This window comes from Carassius gibelio, chromosome A8, assembly GCF_023724105.1.
Source record: "Carassius gibelio isolate Cgi1373 ecotype wild population from Czech Republic chromosome A8, carGib1.2-hapl.c, whole genome shotgun sequence".
In the NCBI taxonomy this organism is placed as follows: Eukaryota; Metazoa; Chordata; class Actinopteri; order Cypriniformes; family Cyprinidae; genus Carassius; species Carassius gibelio.
Genome location: NC_068378.1, coordinates 5046740 through 5070283, shown reverse-complemented (window position 1 = coordinate 5070283; position 23544 = coordinate 5046740). Strand labels below are relative to the sequence as shown.

Genomic DNA, 23544 nt, shown 5'->3' with positions numbered 1-23544 from the left:
GTGTTAGTGATATTGCGCCTAAAATCAATACACATGTCCTTGGTCTTAGAGACATTAATTTCAAGAAAGGCATCCTGACACCATGTTACAAAGTGATCAATGACCGGACCGTGTGAAGTTTCCTTATTGTTCAATCAGCTGACAATAACTGTATCATCAGCAAACTTCACAAAGTATTGGTCTTCAATCACAGAATGGCAAGCGTTAGTGTAGTGTAATATATAAAAGGGGGAAAAGAAAACACCCCTGGGGTGAGCCAGTTGATGTAAGGGCCAAGTCAGAGAGATAGCCATTTACTCTCACTCGCTGGGTTCTGTTTGTGAGGAAGTCTAATATCCAGTCCACAAGGTAGGCCTCCAGTTTGAACTGATACAAGAGCTTCTCAACCAGCAGGTGGGGCTGAATGGTGTTAAAGGCTGACGAGAAATCCACAAACAGTAGTCTGGCATGATTTCTATTGCCCTCAAGGTGATTAAGAATGAGGTTGAGTACTGTGACAGTTGCCCCCTGGACCCCTCTGTTTAGTCTGTATGCAAACTGTAGTGTGTTAAGGAGTCAATTTGTCATAGATGACAATTCTCTTTTGATCAGCTATTCAAAGCACTTAATCACAAATGACTTTTTCCGGAAAAAACACGCGCGTCTGGAGGCGTGACGTGTGGGCGGAGCTAAAGAATCACAAGCGCGAGTAGGCTTTTGCGTTGAGAGCGTTTGGAAGTTATGACATTACCGTGAGGAAAAAAAAACATCATCCAAATAGGATGGGACTGGGTGGCTTTCCAAAAAGAAACTATAATTGACTGTTTCCATAAGTCTCTGTTGGATCTTCTGTTGGCACATAGATTGATTAAAAATATTATTAAAAAATAGGGCCTAGCTGTTCCGCACAACAAGAAGGAACACGGCTGCCAATAAAGTCTGGGCCCAGACTTGTATTGTCTTTGCAATATTTAAAGGTGTTCACAACATTCTGTCCAGAGAAACATACAGCTGATTGAGGGTGGGTCAGTAAAATCATGTTTATCAAATCTTTAAAAAAAATTTTTAGTTCTTGGGCCAAGGATAGTTTTGAGGTGAAGCCTTCCAATGCCACCTTATTCTTTATTTTATCATTTTAGACTCACCATTGTTTTAATGCTGTCCCATGCTGAGCCTAAAAGATTATTACTCAGTCTGTGTTCCACTTTAAGTTTATAATTCCATTTAGCCCTTTTGATTTCATGTTTAATCTCCTTTTGAATACTGTGATTATTTTGTGTAAATGCTAGCTTTTTCTTTTTTTACCCAAAAAAGAAAATTATGTCATTAATGACTGACCCTCATGTCGTTCCAAACCCATAAGACCGCCATTCATCTTCGGAACACAGTTTAAAGGGGGGGTGAAATCTTGAGTACCTATAGAATAGTACTGCATCCTTAATATCTCCAAAAAGTCTTTAGTTTTATTATATTTATAAGAGAAAAATAGTCTGTGGCGATTTTTTCTGGAAAAACACGAGCGTCTGTAGACGTGACGTGTGGGCGGAGCTAAAGAATCACGAGCGCGAGTAGGCTTTTGCGTTGAGAGCGTTTGGAAGTTGTGACATTACGGTGAGGAAAAAAAACCATCATCCAAATCAAACCATGGCTAACAGTCAGATTCAGCCGTTTATTTATGATCCAGAATCAGATCCCGAGGCTGAAACTGAACGAGAGCAGCAGCAGCAATGACTACAGCAGGACGTCTCTATGTGGTATGTATAGAAACTCTATATATTTGCTTAGCGGTTTTGGAAAATGACTAAGTTCCACTTTATGTCGTCTTTTTTTTTTTTAAAGATGTACAAGGTTTACTTGATGTGATTACGCGCCGATAGCTAAGTTAACAACACAGAGATATTTGAAGCAGTTTTACTCACCGCCTGCGGTTCCAACACACGATCGTGACCCTTTTTCGCTGGGATTGCATTATCCTTAAGAAATAAACGATACGCAAATCTTCGAAATGCAGTTAACAAACAAAAACACTTGCACAACTTTGTCGATGCTCTGTAAAAATAAACTCTGTCCACTGGTCCCTTAATGTTTTTTTTTTTTTGTGCATGGTCTGTGCAGGGTTGTCTTGCTCTCGCAACCAAAAACACACTTCTTCTGTGACATTTCGCGACGCTCTCGCTCTGATCAGTGAATGTCTCTGCTCCGCTCTGCTCAAACGTGCAACTTAATTTTTGAAACTTTGTCCATGTTTAGCATGGGAATCCAACTCTTTAACAGTATAAAAAACTCAGTATGCATGAAATAGCATTTCACCCTGCCTTTAAGATATGTCCAGAAAGGTAATAAAAACATCATCACGGTGCTGATGACGTTTGACACTGGTGACGCGTTTTCTGGTGCGCCCAATAACAAAGATAACATGTCAGCATTGTTGTACGTCAGCAGCATCACTGCAGTGTTGTGAACACACTCACAACATACCTGGAAGGGAAGACAATGCTGAATAAAGTCATAATTTTTGTTATTATTTTTTTGTTATAAACTGTTGAAACTCTGCAGGAAAGTGGATCTCGCAAGACAGATTTGAGTATCCCTGCCCTAGTCCCCACTGTGGGTCTGCTACTGTACATGGAGATGAGGACCACTGTCCCTAAACTCTCAGCTCCATCCCTAATCAAACACACAAGATACCTAAGATAACTAAGTTTGTCCTTTCAATAAATCCGAAAAGCACCTTGTGTGTATGTATGTGTGTGTAGGTATGTGTGTGTGTGTGTGTGTCAACACAGAAGCAGCTAGCATTAATGAAAAATATCTGAGAAAATTTTTTTGAGGTTTGTTTTTGCTGAAGATGCCTGACAAAACCAAAATCATGCTGATGTTTATTTACTATGAAGGGTATATGCTAAACCAAATGCTGTCTCTTGTGTTTTTCTGTTGTGGAGTTACAAGAGTTTTTTCAGTTGTAGTTTCCCCTATGGTTGGAATCTCATGCAACTCGGCATGTGTACCGAGAATGTCCTGTTGTCTATGTATATCAAGTTTCATTAAAGCAAGGGTTTAATGCTATTTCATGCATTCTGGGTTATTTACACTGTTAAAGAGCTGGATTCTCATGCTAAATGTGGCCAAAGTAAAAAAATTATAATAATTATAATGAGCTGGACATATGAAATACACTTCCTCAAGGGTTCGTATAAGTTTTAGAAAGTTTTATTTTGAGTATAGCCCTTAATGACGGGTGGAATTAATAATAATTCCTTACATTTATATAGCGCTTTTCTAGACACTCAAAGCGCTTACATGGTCAGGGGGTATCTCCTCATCCACCACCAGTGTGCAGCATCCACCTGGATGATACGACGGCAGCCATAGTGCGCCAGAACGCCCACCACACACCAGCTTTCTGGTGGAGAGGAGACAGAGTGATGAAGCAAATCAGCAGATATGGGGACTGTTAGGAGGCCATGATGGTCAGAGGCCAATGGGTGAATCTGGCCAGGATGCCGAGGTCACACCTCTACTCTTTTTCGAAAGACATCCTGGGATTTTTAATGACCACAGAGAGTCAGGACCTCGGTTTAACGTCTCATCCGAAGGACGGTGCATGTTGACAGTATAGTGTCCCCATCACTACACTGGGGCGCTAAGACCCACACAGACCACAGGGTGAGCACCCCCTGCTGGCCTCACTAGCACCTCTTCCAGCAGCAACCTAGTTTTCTCAGGAGGTCTCCCATCCAGGTACTGACCAGGCTCAGCCCTGCCTAGCTTCAGTGGGCAACCGGTCTTGGGCTCCAGGGTGATATAGCTGCCGGCAATTCCTTGTATGGACACTTTTCCTGGAAAAGCACGCACACACAGCAACCAGAGCATGAAAATTAAATTAACACATTATAAAAGGAAAGGTTTCTGATGTCTATGGGAGTGTGAATTGTTTCAAAACCAATTCCAAGTATTTTTTAGCAAATCACACCACTGTTTGAAAGCATCACAAAATAAATAACATTTAAATAAACTGCCAATCTATTCAGGCCCTCCAATTTTGCCCATGAGCATAGACATAAAATTGTTGCGACTCAATTCCAAGAAGCCAAGGATAACAACAAGACTTGCATACACATCTCGACTCAGTCAGTGTCAAAGTACGTGAGTCAGCTATCCAAAAGAGACCACACAGCTGCACTCTTCATGTGAGTTTAGCATGGAAGAATCCACTGCTGTCAAAGGGGAAAACAAAATTAAATGTATCAGTAGTAGAGATGCTGATGGAGTCTATATACATACTTTCCTAAACACCCGTAAGACATAGATTTTCTCTTGCATCACTTACTTCTCAGATATTTCTTCTAAGAAAAAATAAATAAAACCTAAGATCTTCAGTTTTAGAAGACCCCAAATCATTGAGCTCAAATTTAAGAAACATACCAATGTATGCAATTAAAATCCTTAATAAGATCCCAAGAACACCAAAGAAAGAACCATCCAGACAGACTTATTTATAAAAAAAGGAAAAGAAACAGAAAAAAGTCAGTAATGCCAGCATTTGACAGTGCTTTGTTTGTTGATAAGACATTAAAGTGAATATGGACTGTGCTGCATGCCCTTCATTCAAAATGTATCTGATGTTTAATAATTGACGCCCTGACATACTCCACATGCACCTGAAAAAAAAAAAGACAGAAAGAAAGAATCCAACGATACACACAGAACATTCTTGCAGCTTGCAGCTCTTCTTTGTATCTTTTGAATTCCAAAATTATTGTAATTTTGTGGATGAACTTTCCCCTAAACTCTTATATTGAGAATACACGATCGCTGTGTTTTTTGTTTGGGAGCAGAGCACACACAGTCAGCTCCCTTTCTCCATCCTCACCCTCTAAATACAGTGCTCTCTTGGGGCACGGAAGCACACTCTGCAGTTTCTTCACTCCTGAGTTAGAGCATGGTGCTAAACCTCTCTTCCTCTGAGGAGGTTGATGTGGTCAGCACATCAGTACAGAAAAGATTGAGGCCATCTTAGTACAGTTGATGGAGGATTCAACTTGTGCCATAGCCAGGTTAAACATTGACAGGGCAGCTGAGAAGCAGGATGTTCATCCTAAGAGTAAATTGGATGGACACTTCCAGTGTGCTAAATCATAACCTCCACATCGGGACCTACTGGTTTTCCCTGATCTCCACATCGAGGTGTTGAGATCATATGTTAAGCCAGTTTCAGTTAAGCTCTTCAGACCTTATGTTACGAATTATTCTAACATTAGGGGGCTGAATGAGCAGGGATATAGGTTGATGCCAAAGGTGGGACAGATGCATGAGACCTACAGTATCTGTCCCCAATATAGCATCGTCCCTGAAGGCAGATAAAGCCTACACGGTGGACCCACGTCTCCCACTTTTAGGCCAGCTCCTCATATCGGTGCAACAACAAGTCCAGATTCCAGTTGGACATTTGAGGGCAGGTCCCTCTGGGGAAGAGTGGTTCACACCGAATTATAGGGTGCCCATCTCTCCTAATTGACCTCAGGAGGCCAGTCTGTTAACCCCACCACCTTTGGTGCACTGGGGCACAACGGTCTACATTGTCAGTTCTCAGTGTCTGCCCAGAAACTTATCCTCTAAGGAGGTTATCAAGCAGCCAGTTCACTTTGTCGCTACTGATCATCTGTTTCAGGGCACCAAGCTGATTGCTCAAGAGACCAGTCTCAAGAGAATGGTTCCTTTAATTGGCGAGAAATGTTTCACACCTCATTATATGGAGTCCATCTCTCCTCAGTGCCCTCAGGAGGCTGATCTGTTAGCCCCACCACCTTTGGTTTTTGGGCCCAGCAGTCTTTAGGGAGCACTGTTCTCAGCTGCCACCCAACAACAGTATGGCACAACAATGCTCGTCCCCTAAAATGAGGTCATTAGAACCATAAGGTTGATTGTTCCCTGCCGGTAATCCACTTCAGGGTGCCAAAATGGCAACTACAAATATACCAGAGGCCAGTCTCTAGAGACTGGTTACCTTAGTAGACCTCTTGGCAGTGTGGAAACTTCTGCCAAATTTGTCTCAATTGGTCCTGCAGGTGGTGTGTCCCAGGCAGGCTCTTGTAGTGGAACAGGAAGTAGATATTCTTGTGAGCAAGGAGGCCACATAAAAGTACTGGCAGCCATATCATCCTGGAGCCCAAGACCGGTTTCCCACTGAAGCTAAGCAGGGCTGAGCCTGGTCAGTACATGGATGGGAGACATCATGGGAAAACTAGGTTGCTGCTGGAAGAGGTGCTAGTGAGGGCAGTAGGGGGTGCACGCCCTGTGGTCTGTGTGGGTTCTAGAACCCCAGTGTAGTGACACTATACTGTCAACAAGCACCATCCTTCAGATGAGACGTTAAACCGAGGTCCTGACTCTCTGTCATTAAAAATTCCAGGATGTCATTCGAAGAGTAGAGGTGTGACCTCAACAACCTGACTAAATTTGCCCATTGGACTCTGACCATCATGGCCTCCTATATCTGCTGATTGGCTTCATCACTCTGTCTCCTCTCCACCAGAAAGCTGGTGTGTGGTGGGTGTTCTGGCGCAATATGGCTGCCTTCGCATCATCCAGGTGGATGCTGCACACTGGTGGTAGATGAGGAGATACCCCTGACATTGTAAAGTGCTTTGAGTGCCTAGAAAAGTGCTCTAATGTAAGGAATTATTATTATTATTATAACTTGTTCCTCCACTCAAGAGGGTGTCTGGGTTCTACATCTGCAACTTCATTGTTCCATGGAGGGATGGGGAATTGTATCCATTTACAGGTCTGAATCTAAATAATTTTGTCAAAATGTTCACATTCAAGATGCTGACACTGAAACCGGTTCTGATTCAAATCAGATACAAGGACTGGTTTGTCACCATAGAGGACACATACATACATGTTGGCGGCTTACATAATGCTAATGGCAAATGCATAACTTGCGGACTGGACAGAGGTCATGAGTGGCCGCTCTGCCCAGGCTCCTTCTTTCATTTCATGTTCAAACTTAAATTGCCAGGTAATGCTGGACGTGGTTTATGCACTGAAACACTCCCTTTCAGACCTGAGGGGCCATCATGCGCTTTTCTGCACAGACAACACATTGTGGTCTCAAGCACTAGGGGGGTCTGCGTTCATGCCCACTATACAAGATCCTCCTGTGGGCTCAGTGAAAGCTTCTTTCACTAAGAGTAATTTACAACCCAGGTGCCTAATCAGGGAACATCCTGTATAGACAGGGGCTGAAGCCTGGTGAATGGAGGCTCCATCTTGATCACAATATCCACTCTGGTTCTTCCTTTTTAAATCCAGTTCCTCTCGATCTGGATACCTCGAACTGGATACCATGGTACAAACGTGGTTGAGACTGTGTCTGTATGCCTTTTCCTCAATTGCTCTGCTTCCAGGAGTTCTGGAGAGAGGTCCATCTATTTCTAGTAGCCCAATTCTGGTTGGCCTAAGATTGGCTCTCGGACCTAGTGGCATTTGTCAGCATTGCGGAATGGGTATTGCAGTTCCCAAAGCTTTTCTGAAGCAGCGTTGAACACTGTCTAAACACTTGATGGCTGATCTGTTAATTCTTAGTTCTTAGTTAGAAAACCTAGATGTGCTATTTGATAATAATCTTTTGTTTGAAACGAACATTTCTAGCATTTCTAAAACCACATTTTTCCATTTTAAAAATATATCAAAATTACGACCCATGCTTTTAATGAAACACAAAAAAGTTAATTCATGTGTTTATGACCTAAAGGTTTGATTATCGTAATGCCTTATTGGGTGGTTGCTCTGTCCACTTAATAAATTCCAGCTAGCCCAAAATGCAGCAGCTAGAGTTCTTACTAGAACCAGGAAGTATGACGCTATTAGCCAGTTTCTGTCAACTCTGCAATGGCTCCCTATTGAGCAACGAATACATTTAAAATTCTTGCTAATTACTTATAAAGCACTGAATAGTTTAGCTCCTCAATACCTGAGCGAGCTAATATAGCATTATTGTTCTTCATGTATGCTGCAATCTCAAAATCTTTACCATTTGATAATACCTAGAATATCACAATCAACTGTGGGTAGCAGATCCTTTTCCTATTTAGTGCACAGTCTCGGGAACATTAAAGGCAAACACACTCACTAGATTAGATTAAAAAAACATGATCTCTTTAACCTGGCATACACATAACGGACAGTCACATTTCTATAATTCAAATCCAAAAGTTAAAGGATTGTTAGCCTGCATTAATTTGGGTCAACTGGAACTGGGAAAACTTCCCATAACACCCAATGAACTCACTACCTTGTAAGAAGAATGGCATCTATGCTAATATTAGTCTCTTTCATTATTATTCCAAGGTCAGGTCAAGTCACCTTTATTTATATAGCGCTTTAAATAAAATACATTGCGTCAAAGCAACTGAACAACATTCATTAGGAAAACAGTGTGTCAATAATGCAAAATGACAGTTAAAAGGCAGTTCATCATTGAATTCAGTGATGTCATCATTCAGCTCAGTCCAGTTTAAATCGTATCTTTACAATGATTTGCAATCAAGTCAACGATATCGCTGTAGATGAAGTGACCCCAACTAAGCAAGCCAGAGGCGACAGCGGCAAGGAACCAAAACTCCATCGGTGACAGAATGGAGAAAAAACCTTGGGAGAAACCAGGCTCAGTCTGGGTGCCAGTTCTCCTCTGGTCAGACGATACCAGCAGTTCAATTCCAGGCTGCAGCAAAGTCAGATTGTGCAAAAGAATCATCTGTTTCCTGTGATCTTGTCCTGGTGGTCATCTGAGACAAGGTCTTCACAGGGGATCTGTATCTGGGGCTCTAGTTGTCCTGATCTCCACAGTTTTTCAGGGCTGTAGAGGTCCTTTCTAGGTGCCGATCCACAATCTGGTCTGGATATGTACTGGATCCGGGTGACTGCAGGGACCCTTTGATCTGGATACAGACTGGTGGCTACAGTGACCTCGGAATTAAAGAGAAACAGACTAATATTAGCGTAGATGCCATTCTTCTGATGATGTAGCAAGTACATCGGGTGTTATGGGAAGTGTTCCCGGTTCCAGTTTACCTAATTAATGCAGCCTTAAAATCTTTTAACGGATTTGGATATTAAAAGAATATTAGTATGTTATGTGTAAACCAGGTTAAAGAGATGGGTCTTTAACCTAGATTTAAACTGCAAGAGTGTGTCTGCCTCCCGAACAATGTTAGAAAGGTTATTCCAGAGTTTAAGCACCAAATAGGAAAAGGATCTGCCGCCCGCAGTTGATTTTGATATTCTAGGTATTATCAAATAGAGTTTTTAGAAAGCAGCGGACGTGGAGGATTAAAATGTAACAAGAGCTCATTCAAATACTGAGGTGCTAAACCATTCAGGGCTTTATAAGTAATAAGCTTAATAAGATTGCTATCAAATAGCACACCTAGGTTCCTAATTGATGACAAAGATTTGACAGAGAAACCATCAAGTCTTAGACAGTGTTCTATGTTAATGCATGCAGAGTTTTTAGGTCCTATAATTAATACATCTGTTTTTTTTTTTTTTAGAATTTAGCAGTAAGAAATTACTTGTCATCCATTTATATCGACTATGCATTCCATTCATTTTTCAAATTGGTGTGTTTCACCTGGCCGCGAAGAAATATAGAGCTGAGTATCATCAGCATAACAGTGAAAGCTAACACCATGTTTCCTGATGATATCTCACAAGGGTAACATATAAAGAGTGAAGAGTAGCGGCCCTAATACTGAGCATTGAGGTACTCCATACTGCACTTGTGATCGATATGATACCTCTTCATTCACTGCTATGAACTGATGGCGGCCATATAAGTACGATTTAAACCATGCTAATGCACTTCCATTAATGCCAACAAAGTGTTCAAGTCTATGCAAAAGAATGTTGTGGTCAATAGTGTCAAACGCAGCACTAAGATCCAATAAAACTAATAGAGAGATGATCAGATGAGCACACACCGTGGTGTTACCGGTAGGCCCCTCAAAGCTGGATGAGAGAGTGAGTGTGTGAGTTAAGTGACATTCAGCCAAGTATGGTGACCATACTCAGAATTTGTGCTCTGCATTTAACCCATCCGAAGTACACACACACACAGAGCAGTGAACACACACCCAGACCAGTGGGCAGCCATTTATGCTGCAGCGTTCGTGGAGCAGTTGGGGGTTCGGTGCCTTGCTCAAGGGCACCTAAGTCGTGGTATTGAAGGTGGAGAGGGAACTGTACATGCACACGCACTGCCGGCCCGAGACTCGAACTCACAACTTTTCGATTGCCAGTCCGACTCCCTAACCATTAGGCCACGACTTCCCCCACAAATGAGGAAACCAAGGATGAAGGCGAGCTGGACAGAACCAGCGGAGACGACGGAGAGAGGGGGCAATTCAATCTCCAGTTCCAATTCCCAATCAGTAAAATCCTTCTCCTCTTTTTGGCCCTTTTGGTGTTCCATAGTCTGCTCACCCTCAGCTGCTCTCTCCCATGCGGTGGGCACTGTAGCCGGCTCTCGCACCTGGTCTGACAGGTTGGGCTCTGGCTCTCCATCATCGGTGGGCATGGGCTAATGCTTCGTACAATAGGGAGATGGTGGGCTGGGTTCTGGGCCGGGAGAGGCACTGGCAGTCAGTCCCTGGGAACAGGTGGGGAACAGAGATCCATTTCTCACCAGTGTCCACTCCACGAAGGCTGTGAAATTCGCTCAGGGACCATCCTCAGACGATGGCACTCTGTACGCAGTGTTCAAATTGGCATCATAGAACGCACAGAGGGCATCGTCCAGGTAGTTGGTGAGGCACGCAATGATCCAGGTCAGTATGGTGTGTGCCCCGAGCAAATTTTCCCGCTGCTCCAGCAGGAGGAGGAGGTATTCCGGGCAAAGAATGGGATCCATTAAACACAACAGAAAGAAAAAGGACAGAGGAAAAAACAAGGAAAACAAATGGAGGGTAGACATGCAATTTAAACTGTTTTGGTGAAGTCTTCTGTCACACTATGCTGGAACACAGAGCCAAGGATAATCAAAAGGGTCTTTATTAATAAAACACAGAAGTAAATCCAACAGGAGGAAAATACACGTATCAAACTAGTAGACCTGACAAAACTGAACTGAAAGGACATTGCTTATAAAGACAGGATAATGAGGGAGCTAAGGAGACACACCTGAGAACTAATCAACAATCAAGGAGAGACAGAAACTGGGTCACAGGGGAAAAAACACACATACACAAGTCCATATAGTTCTGACAACAACAAATAGCTTATAAATGTCTTGTTATGCTATATTATCACCTAACTTTGGATCAGCTTGTCAACACAAAAATGACCGGCCTACCAAAAAATCCTCATAAATCTCTTGTTTTGCTATATTATCACCACAAATTGGATTCAGGGGATTTATTTTTTTAAATAAGTTTTCCTTCATTTAGTTTTGTATAAATATGGAATGATTGCAGGCATTATTGAGCTTTATTGGTCAAAGATTACCATCCATTGAAAATGAATGGGGGGAGATTGGAAATCTGAGAAATATTTACTGTTCAGAAGCATGTTGATAATTTTCATGTTCACACATGTATTTGTGCCTGCAAATACTCTGCTCAAAAATTAAGGGAACCCTTAAATCACATGCTGGATTTCAATAAATGAAATATTTAATTAAAAAATCTTAATTTATATAAAATACATTCTATATGTGACAACAATCAAAGGAAATCAAAATCATCAACACACTGAAGTCTAGATTCAAAATCACATCAAAAATCTATATAAAAAACTAAATTTACAGGCTGATCCAATTAGCATGAAGTTCATCACAGCAACATTGGATGCTCCGATAAATAATATCCAACAGGTTCTCAATTGGATTCAAGTCTGGGGAATGTAAAGAACAATCAATTGCATAAATCCCAATTTCATCTAATAACTGCACCCTCAGCCACTAAGGCCAGGCATTAACATGCACCAGGAGGAAACCAAGACCCACTGTATGACAGTAGCTCTGAGGATTTTATCCTGGTACCTAACAGCAGTAAGGTAACCACTGGCTAACATGTGAAGGTCTGTGCAAGCCTCCCCAGACCATTACTGACCCACTGCCAAACCAGTCATGCTGGATGAGTTTGCATGCAACATAATATTCCCCATAGCATCTCCATATTATTTCACATCTGTCACGTGTGCTTAGTGTAAACCTTCTCTCATCAGTGAAGGGAACAGGATGCTAATGACGAACCTACCAATTCTGGTGTTCTCTGGCGAATGCCAATCGAGCTGCATGGTACCAAGTTGTAATCACAGGTCCCACTACAGGACATCGAGCTCTTATTCCACTCTAATAAAGTCTGATTCTGACAGTTTGATCCGAAACATGTACACCTATAACCTGATACTTTTTGACATGGAACACCACAAGTGTGAATATATATATTTATTTGTGTGTGTGTGTGTGCACATTTTTTGTACAAAATAAAAGCTTTTTAAAAAAAATTCTTGGTTAAACATTAGAGCATGCTAGTGTGATAAACAGTGCAATTTTCATATTTTATTTAATATTGAGAGAATTATCCACAAATAAAGTGTTTTTCACAAAAACTGATGTATGGAAGCTCAGATCAATGAGGCCTACCATCAATCAGCTCCAAAAATAAACACCAAATATATTATTATGTACACAATTAAAAACACATGATGAAGTTGCAATTTAGTATAATTATAATATAATTTTGTGTAATGTGAAAAGTTATTTTAGTGCATTTTCTTTAAGAGTACGCTTACTGTAAGTGGCCGTTGCTTTCATTATTAAAATTATAGTATCTGCTTTATACAGATAAATATACATTTAAGATTTAAAAGTACTCCACAAATGCACATTCAGTACTATTGAGCACACTTCTTTTAAACAGATGTTTGAAGTACTTTTAACGGTCACCTGTAGATATGTTGTTGCTTATAAGACTACTACATTAATACTGTATGTTGCTAATCGGTAGTTCACAGCAGCTAATGCATTTACTAGTTGTAATGCATGAGACCTTATTGTAAACTGTTATGACTAATATTTATTTATTTTTAGATAAAATTCACAATGTTAATCTGTACAATTCAATCCTTGCAAATTTAGCTGTTTATTCAGTAGAAGAAGCATGTTTATAGTGATCCTTATACATAAATGTTGATTAGTTTCCGAGTGGTAAAAATAAATGGTAAACCTTAACATCTCTTATCTTAATGCTGAAAAGATTTAAATGTTATCTTAGATTAAAAAAAAAAAAAAAAAATTTAAAAGAGAGACAAAAACCTTATTCGTGACCGAACAAGAAACCACATTGCTTGGAATCCTAAAGCAGCCAAGTAAAAAAAAAAAAAAAAAAGACAAAAAAAAAGAAGATGAGAAATAGGCCTATGTTATAACTGATGAGTAGCTAATATATTAATACTCACTGTAAAGCAGATGATGGCTAAACGCATCCATTTACAGTCAACTTAAAGAGGGAGCTGTCGTCGATATGCTTACAATATACGTTTATGATCTCAATGTGTTATTTGGAAAATGTTACTTATTAGATTGACAAATAACGTGTTTGTGGTTTTGTATACTGTAGTAGAAATAATAAATGACATTTGCAGTAATAAATAGTTGACTGCAGTCGTGTAGGTGTTCAGTATAGCCTAAGATGTTTGTAATGTGAGCTGGGCGATATGTCACATGTGATCATGTTGAACTGTACTAAATGAAGCCACTCTTCAACTCACATTTGATCAAATCAGCTTCTTAGGCCATCGTAAGAACACATACATGTTAAATCACGTTAAATGTTTTTTTTTAGCCCGTCTATTAAAACAGTATTTAAAATCTCGTGCATTAAACCAGAATGCACGAACGCGTTAGGCTCAAATGTGCATCATAAACATGTCAAACAGACAGGCATCTCCACAAAGACTACGCTTACTGTTTAAGTGATTTGCGAAAGGAAACGTTACCTTGGTAACCCACCTCTTTGTAGACATCTGTCGATATCTCCAGATTTAAATCTATTGCTGCTTCATTGTCAACCTCTATTTCCTCAGTTTCGGTTTGTGCGCTATTTTATTCCAAATACAACAGCGCTCCAGAAACGGAAACAATATGGCTAAATGTGGCAGTAACCGTTGGAGAAAGACCACAGTTTACGCATCCAGAGGGGAACAGTAGATGAATCCATGGTGGAGAGCGATGAAACAACATTGGCTGTCCGTTATCGCGACGTCTCATTGAGGTCCTGCTGGAGGAAGAGGAGGAGGAGGATGAATGAGCATCAGATGATGGGAGGCTGGGATCAGATCTCTCTCTCTCTCTCTTTCTCTCTCTCTCTCTCTTACTGACTGTAACTAGATGAGGTTAGAAAACATGTAGTTTTAGCGCATACATGGTTTCTGAACGGTCAATGAGTCGATTAAAATAAGTTAGGTAAAACTCGTCCAGGTCGAACTGAATACTTTTTTTTTTAATCACACAAAACCTATTTATCACGTTTAGGGTGAAGTCAGCAAAAATGGGTCACGTTTTGCTAAATGACTTATAATATCTTTAAATAAGCTATGCATAAGATCAAATTATATATATATATATATATATATATATATATATATATATATATATATATATATATATATATATATATATATATATATATATATATATATTAAAAATTAGCATGGGTCTCTTATCTATATATATATAGACTACAGATTTTTACAAATAGTGCATGTAAGGCCAAACTATACAGTGGCATTGTCACGGTAGGAAATCCAGTGTTTCCTCCGTGTCATGTTTTGTGGTTGTTTTTGTACTTACGTTGTCTCCATGTGCTCGTTTAGTTGATTGTCATCACCTGGGTGTTGATTGTCTCGCTCCAGCTGATCTTCATCACACCTCAGCTACTTATACTCACCTCGCTCTCTCTCTGTTGTCAGATCCTCTCTCATGTCTCCGTGTCCTAGTTGGATTACCGTCTTCCGTGTTCGTGTGCTGGATTGGGTTCGTGTTGTCGTCCTCGTGTCAGTGTTCCGGTCTGTTCCTGGTTTCACCCATTGACCTCCTTCACCTGCACCATCGACTTCACCATCCAGCTCTTCTCACGCCACCGTAGACCTTCCTTGCCATTGCCAACATTCTGGACTCTCTTTCTAATAAACATCATCTGATTGCCTGCAATTGCTTCCTCCTCTTTTACCTGTCGTTACAGTAGGATCTGACCATCATGGAAGCAGCAGGCGATCGCTCCCCATCTCATCTGGAGGAATTTCTGCAGAGAGCCGTGGGTCGTATGGATCGCCAAGACAAGGCGATAGATGAGATGGGTCGAGCCTTCCAAGCAATGGTGACGAAGGTGTCCGAGCTCGCTCTCCAGACTCAACACCAACAACAACAGCCACCCGCTGCGCCTCCCACGCCACCCACACCGCCGATCGTCTCCGGGGGTATTTCCCAGCCCGAACCACGCCTCCCCATCCCTGAGAAATATGCGGGTGAGCCAGAGTTTTGTCGATCATTCCTGTCTCATTGTTCTCTGCACTTCGCCATGCAGCCCCGCACGTTCTACACCGAGGAAATGAAGGTGGCATTCGTCTTGTCACTACTGACGGGAAGGGCTGCCCTCTGGGGGACGGCGGTGTGGGAGAATCAAGACAGCTGCTGTGCCTCGTTCCACGCCCTTTCGGAGGAGATGAGACGGGTCTTCGACCGCTCCGTCGCCGGGAGGGAAGCGGCTAGACTTCTCACGGACCTACGTCAAGAGGACAGGTCGGTATCCGATTACTCGATTGAGTTCCGCACCCTGGCGGCGGAGTGTAAGTGGAACGAAGAGGCGCAGTGGGATCACTTCCTGCATGGGTTGGCTGACCGCATCCAACAGGAGATCCGCGCCGTCGAGCTCCCCACTTCTCTCAATAGCCTGATTGATCTCACCATCAGAGTTGACAACCGACTCGATCAAGCCGCCAGACGGAGGGGGAGAGCAGTTCTCGCGAACAGACTGGAGGCTCAGTGTCAGCGCTCAGAGGTTGCGGTCAGCCCACCGGGAGATCTTGAACCCATGCAGGTGGGGCGAGCTCGGCTCTCCCGGGAGGAGAGGATCAGGCGGAGATCCCTGGGACTATGTTTATACTGCGGCAGCCAAGAACATCACATCCAGCGTTGTCCGGTAAAAGACCAAGCCCGATAGTAAAACAGAGGCTACTATCGGGTGGGATCTCTGCCAGGAAGACCTCATCTACATCGACACTCCTTCCGGTGAGTCTACGGTGGTCCACCCACGCACTCGATCATCACGCTTTGTTGGATTCTGGGGCAGAGGGTAGTTTCATGGACTTCAAGTTCGCTTGTAAGCTTAACATTCCTCTCACCTCCCTCAAACACCCCATTGCACCCTTTGCTCTCAACGGACACAGATTACCAGTCATCACACAGACCACCTTACCTGTTTCTCTCATCACATCTGGCAACCATACTGAGGAGATCTCATTTTACATCACGGACTCACCTCAATCCCCCATCGTTCTCGGTCACACCTGGCTTCAGAAACACAACCCCAGGATCAATTGGCGCCTTGGATCCGTGGTTAGCTGGAGCGAGGAATGTCATTTGTCTTGTCTTTTGTCTGCTGGTGTTAATGTTTCTGAGTCTGTGTTTCAGGGGGAAGCAGTGGATTTGGCTAGCGTGCCCGCGGAGTACCACGACCTGAAGGAGGTGTTCAGTAAGTCTCGTGCTGATTCTCTTCCTCCTCATCGTCCCTATGACTGTGCGATAGAGTTATTGCCAGGTACTTCTCCGCCTAAGGGCAAGTTATATTCTTTGTCTATTCCAGAGACGGCGGCCATGGAGAAATATATATCCAGTTCTCTAGCAACGGGGTTTATCCGCCCTTCTTCTTCTCCAGCGGGGGCGGGGTTCTTTTTTGTGGGAAAGAAGGACGGATCCTTGCGACCTTGCATTGACTACCGAGGGCTGAACAACATAACGGTAAAGAATACCTATCCTTTGCCGCTTATGTCTTCAGCTTTTGAGAGGTTGCAGGGAGCGTCCGTTTTCACTAAATTGGACTTACGTAATGCTTATCATTTGGTCCGCATCAGGGAGGGGGATGAGTGGAAGACTGCCTTTAACACCCCTAGAGGCCATTTTGAGTACTGCGTGATGCCGTTCGGGCTAACCAACTCGCCGGCAGTCTTTCAAGCACTCGTTAATGACGTGTTGCGAGACATGGTCGATCTGTTCATATATGTTTACCTGGATGACATATTGATTTTTTCTTCGTCTCTCCAGGAACACGTGCAACACGTACGACGAGTGCTTCTGCGGTTGCTAGAGAATGGATTGTTTGTCAAGGCGGAGAAATGCGTTTTTCATGCACAGTCTGTTTCTTTTCTAGGACACATCATTTCGACTGAGGGTGTTCGCATGGATCCTGAGAAGGTTAAGGCTGTGGTAAATTGGCCATCCCCAGAGTCTCGCAAGGCCCTGCAGAGATTTCTGGGGTTCGCCAATTTTTACCGGCGTTTCATTCGCAATTTCAGCCAACTAGCCGCTCCTCTGACCGCCTTGACCTCCCCTAGTTTGACGTTCAGGTGGTCAAACGCAGCTGAGGCTGCGTTTGCCAAACTGAAAAGCTGCTTTGTTTCAGCTCCCATTCTCGTCACCCCTGATCGCTCACGTCAATTCATAGTGGAGGTCGACGCGTCAGAGGTGGGGGTAGGAGCAGTGTTATCCCAACGCGCATCCTCAGACGGAAAGGTGCATCCGTGCGCGTATTATTCTCACCGTTTATCTCCTGCAGAAGTTAATTATGACATTGGCAATCGAGAGTTGTTGGCAGTCAAACTTGCACTGGAAGAATGGCGTCACTGGCTTGAGGGGTCGGGTGTACCTTTCATTGTATGGACGGACCATAAGAATCTCGAATACATTAGAACCGCCAAAAGACTTAACTCCAGGCAGGCTCGGTGGGCATTGTTTTTCGGTCGTTTCGATTTTACACTTTCTTACCGGCCGGGTTCCAAAAACATCAAACCCGATGCTTTATCCCGTCTTTTTGAGCGTTCCGATCGTACTGCTACTCCCGAGCCCATTTTACCGGGGACCATCATTATCTCCGCGCTCAGATGGGAGGTCGAATCGAAGGTGTTGACTGCCTTAGAAGGGGTAACGCCCCCGGCTCGTTGCCCACCGAACCGATTGTTTGTGCCGGAGGGGTTACGGTCAGACGTTCTCCAGTGGGGTCATTGTTCCAGTGTTGCTTGTCACCCAGGGGTTAGTAGAACTAGATTTCTAGTCAAGCAACGATTTTGGTGGCCTGGTATGGCTCGTGACGTCCACGATTTCGTCTTGGCTTGTTCAGTTTGCGCTATTGGTAAGACTTCCAATCGACCTCCAGATGGGTTACTCTTACCGCTGTCTGTCCCTTCAAGACCCTGGTCCCACATTTCGCTAGATTTTATCACCGCCCTCCCGCCCTCTAAAGGCAATACGGTGATTTTAACCGTAGTGGACCGGTTCTCGAAGGCGACTCATTTTATTCCCTTGCCCAAATTACCTTCAGCCAAGGAAACAGCGGTAGCTGTCATTGACCACGTCTTCCGCATACATGGCCTTCCGACAGACGTGGTTTCTGACAGGGGTCCCCAATTTGTGTCCAAATTTTGGCGAGAATTTTGTAAATTGTTAGGAGCGACTGTTAGTCTTTCTTCCGGGTTCCATCCCCAGAGCAATGGTCAAACCGAACGAGCCAATCAGGATGTCGAGAGGGTTTTGCGATGTTTGGCTTCCAATAATCCTTCGTCCTGGTGTCAGCAACTCTCAGTTGTGGAGTACGCACACAATTCTTTGCCAGTGTCATCTACGGGCATGTCTCCATTTAAGTGTAGTTTAGGGTACCAACCACCTAATTTTGTCAGTACGGAATCCGAGGTTTCGGTCCCCTCCGCACACGCACTAGTCCAGAGGTGTCACCGCACCTGGACCAGAGCTCGCAGAGCTCTGCTCCAGGCTAGGTCGCGCACCAAGGCTAAGGCCGATCGCCACCGGTCGAAGCCTCCCCGTTACGTCGTCGGTCAAAGAGTGTGGCTTTCTACCCAGAATATTCCTATGCGTTCCGTTTCTAACAAACTTGCTCCCAAATTTATTGGCCCGTTTTCTATTACCAAAATTATTAATCCGGTAACCGTGCGTCTTAGCCTTCCTCCGGCGTACAGGAGGATTCATCCCGTGTTCCATGTGTCCAAAATTAAATCGGTGATTTCTTCCCGTCTTAATCCGCCTGCCCCGGTTCCCCCCCCGCCTCGTCTCGTTAATGGGGAAACCACCTATTCGGTTAATCGTATTCTGGACTCTAGACGGAGGGGACGCGGTTTTCAGTACTTGGTGGATTGGGAGGGTTACGGTCCGGAGGAGAGAAGCTGGGTTCCTGCTCGGGACATATTGGATCACCACCTTATAGATGATTACAATCTACAGGTAAAGCAGGCTGGGAACGTCAGGTGACGTCCTAGGGGAGAGGGTACTGTCACGGTAGGAAATCCAGTGTTTCCTCCGTGTCATGTTTTGTGGTTGTTTTTGTACTTACGTTGTCTCCATGTGCTCGTTTAGTTGATTGTCATCACCTGGGTGTTGGTTGTCTCGCTCCAGCTGATCTTCATCACACCTCAGCTACTTATACTCACCTCGCTCTCTCTCTGTTGTCAGATCCTCTCTCATGTCTCCGTGTCCTAGTTGGATTACCGTCTTCCGTGTTCGTGTGCTGGATTGGGTTCGTGTTGTCGTCCTCGTGTCAGTGTTCCGGTCTGTTCCTGGTTTCACCCATTGACCTCCTTCACCTGCACCATCGACTTCACCATCCAGCTCTTCTCACGCCACCGTAGACCTTCCTTGCCATTGCCAACATTCTGGACTCTCTTTCTAATAAACATCATCTGATTGCCTGCAATTGCTTCCTCCTCTTTTACCTGTCGTTACAGGCATAAATGAACAGACATAGGCAGAATGCTAAATACAAAGAAAGAAAATTTAAAATAAATAAAAACGTAAATAAATAATAATTAAGAAATAATTATAATGAAAAGGCAAAATTATTGTGTCACATGGAAAGACAGCGTCACATAAGACCAAAGGTCTTCCCAAACCAGAATACACACAGGGACATCTCCTTCATTCTTATTACGTAGTTTGTAAAGCAAACGTTCATACAAGGCTGTCTTAGTCATTATGAAAAAATGAAAGTCGTGACTTTTGCCAAGTATGGTAATCCTTACTATGAATTGGTGCTCTGCATTTAACCCATCCAAGTGCACACTGAGTAGGGAACACACACACATCATAAATACACAACAAGAGCAGTGGGCAGCTATTTTTACCAGCACCCAGGGAGCAATTGGGGGTTCAGTCAGTGCCTTGCTCAGGGCACTTTAGCCATGGGTATTGAGGGTGGAAGAGAGTACTGTTCATTCACTCCCCACACCTACAGCCCTGCAGGCACTGAGATTTAAACCTGCGACCTTCGGTTTACAAGTCCAACTCTCTAACCATTAGGCCACAGCTGCCCTTTATGTTGTCCCATGCTTTTAGCTCTGGGGTTTTGGGAGTTCTTCAGTGTTTTAAGATGACTCTAGCCATCACAGAGACCCCCACCATGATCACTGCAAACTCTCTGTTTGTAATATTTGGCATCTGCTCCCTGTCTCCCAATAGACACAACCTTGGTGATAATGGTATTGTTGTTCCAAGCAATCCAATCCAAGCTAAATATTTAAGGTTTGGTGCCATAAAGGCTAAGTAAGTGGGCATTCCCAGATACAGTCAATAAAACTACCTCAGTACCTCTGTCCTTTTGAAATTTCCAGCAAACATTATTATTTGTCAAACCCATTCAATTGAGTCTAAGAGGTGTCAAATAAAACGTGTATAATTTTATGTTGTATAAATTGTCCTCTAGCTTCTTCCAAATTATTTTCCACTCTTTGTCCCCGATTACAAGCCCAATGTCCTTTTCCCATATTGTCTTTAAATTAATGCAGTCATTGCTGAGCACATGGTTGGTCATCCTGTAAAATACAGAGGCTTTTTGTTGGGGATGAGGCAGTGTTATGAAGTCCAAAATATGGTTTCTGTGTGTTCTGGACTTCTGTGGAAACACAATTTCTAATTTGAAGATATTTCCAGAAATTATTTTTCCCCCTTTAAATTATACTTCTGTACAAGATTATTATAAGACATGCATATGCCTTGTGGTTTATACATATTCACACACACACACACACTGTTCTGTTTCTTCATGTTATTCCAAACAGACTGGATGATGATGAGATCAGATCTCTGTGTGGAGCACTGGCTGATGTCAGACTCCTTGTGCAGACAAAAATCTCACTGGATTATTACATTTAATGGCAAAATGAATATTTGAAAATGTAAGCTGATATTTCCTACTGACACAGTACAGCAAAACATAGAAATAACTGACTTTAAACCCTTTTTTATTTTTTTGGTGAAAATACTAGTGGCTAGTGGTAAGAGTTTTGCACAGTACTATATATGTATATATATATCAATAAAATCAACACATACCAAGGACTCTAAATCACGACTACAACAAATAAACAAATATATATCCATTTTGGAAAAATATTTTATTGTGGAAGAAGCGGTATAATTGTTAATAATGGCCTTTATACAGAAAATAAATAAATGAATAAATCTGCTCCTGCATATGTGAATGAAAATACAGTGCATACTTTTGCATAAACACATTTAGTATTGCTTGTATTTAGCAGTGCGAGTCAATAGCTGCTCCCCCTACATTTTTGCACGGCATGTATCAATTGTATCATATAAACAGATGTAATTGCAATGCACTGACAACGGGCCAGCCTTCGCTCAACATGTGCATCAGTGAGCCTCGACCACCCATGACCCTGTCGCCGGTTCACCACTGTTCCTTCCTTGGAGCACTTTTGATAGATATTGACCACTGAAGACCAGGAACACCTCACAAGAGCTGCAGTTTTGGAGATCACAGTTGGGCCCTTGTCAAACTCACTCACATTTTTCTTGATTCTAACACATAAAATTTGAGAAAATGTTCACTTGCTGTCTAATATATCCCACCCACTTACAGGTGCCGTGATGAAGAGATAATCAGTGATCACTTCACCTATCAGTGATCATAATGTTATGCCTGATTGGTGTAAATTAGTATTGCATTATCAAACATTTCTAAATGTTAGAATTTGGGTTCCTTGTCAAACAATTGTGTAATAAATATTCATTTTAAAATATTCTGAAATATGACTGAGATATGACTAAAAACAACCGCTCTATATTTTACAAAAGTAAATCATTAGCTTATGGCAGAAGGGGTACATTATACTTTTTTTTTACACCGCTTAATTCGAACCCAGCTGCACATATTTTACATAAAGTTGTTTCTAACCACACATGACATTTTCACTTGATTCTAGGCAGATAAAAGATAGAAGCAGTAACGAGAGAAGCAGTAAAACAAAAAGAATAACAGTAAATGACTACAATCCCTCCTGCTGTTCTGCATTGAGCCAGGTGACCTGGAAGTAAAATATGACAGGACACATTCCAGCCTACTCATTCGCCCTGGCCTCAGGCACAGTCGCTCCTCTCCTGCTCTGCTTCATGGAGCTCGAGGGACAGCTCCAGAACTTCAGCATCAGAGCAGACAGCAACACTCCTGCATGCTCATCTAAACGCTGACAAATTCAGCTCGATTCATTCCCCTCTCTAATGCTAGCATCTTTGGCACAGGCCACAGCAACTCTCAAAAAACAAGAACAAATGGATGTGGCATAGTCTTTATACTAAACCAAACTGACTGATTTAGGAGAGTTAAACTGTCTTTGTTGTTTTCTCTATACGTGCTTCCTTTAGGTACTATTTTTAAGATATATGACTTGCGTTATCATTGTTATGCAGATGACACACAAATATATTTTCCCCTTAAACATAAAAATAGTTTAGAACAGAATGCTGCTTGCCTTGAGGATGTTAAATCATGGATGTTACTGAATTTCTGAAGTCTGAATGAGAGTAAGACTGAGGTTATGGTGTTTACATCTTCCAGTGTACATGACACAACAAATGTGAATCTTGGTGCCTTGGCACCTAATGTTAAGCCATTTTGTTAAAAACCTGGGAGTGGTACTGGACAGTGCCCTAAACTTGATAGACCGGTAAACTAAGTTGTGAAGGCAAGCTTCTACCAGCTTCGAACCCTGGTAAAAAATTAAGTCTTTCCTTTCATTCTCCAATTTTGAAAAAGTTATACATGGTTTTATCACTACAAGGCTGGATTATTGTAATTCGCTTTATTTGGGGATCAGTCAGTCATGCATAAATCGCCTGCACATAGTCCAAAATGCTGCTGCTAGAGTTTTGACAGGAGTTCGTAAACGGGAACATATAATTCCTGTCCTTCAGTCGCTTCACTGGCTGTCCGTGTGTCACAGAAGTCCTGCTATTAGTTTTTAAGTCATTAAATGGGTTAG

The 23544-nt window shown here is 42.6% G+C and overlaps 2 protein-coding genes across 4 annotated transcripts in view; one reads left to right on the top strand and one right to left on the bottom strand.

The window, feature by feature from the left end:
* Positions 1–14327, bottom strand: part of LOC128018194 (probable G-protein coupled receptor 153) — a 32284-nt gene extending 17957 nt beyond the window's left edge. For 2 of the 3 annotated variants that reach the window (XM_052603553.1, XM_052603555.1), the window contains exon 1: positions 13984–14327. The gene's annotated coding sequence lies outside the window, so the exon portion shown is untranslated. The remainder of the gene's footprint in view (positions 1–13983) is intronic. The other variant, XM_052603554.1, reaches the window with a different exon arrangement.
* The window catches only part of LOC128018190 (glutamine--fructose-6-phosphate aminotransferase [isomerizing] 1), a 368579-nt gene that overhangs the window by 160111 nt on the left and 184924 nt on the right, over positions 1–23544 (top strand). The gene's annotated exons all lie outside the window — the stretch shown is intronic.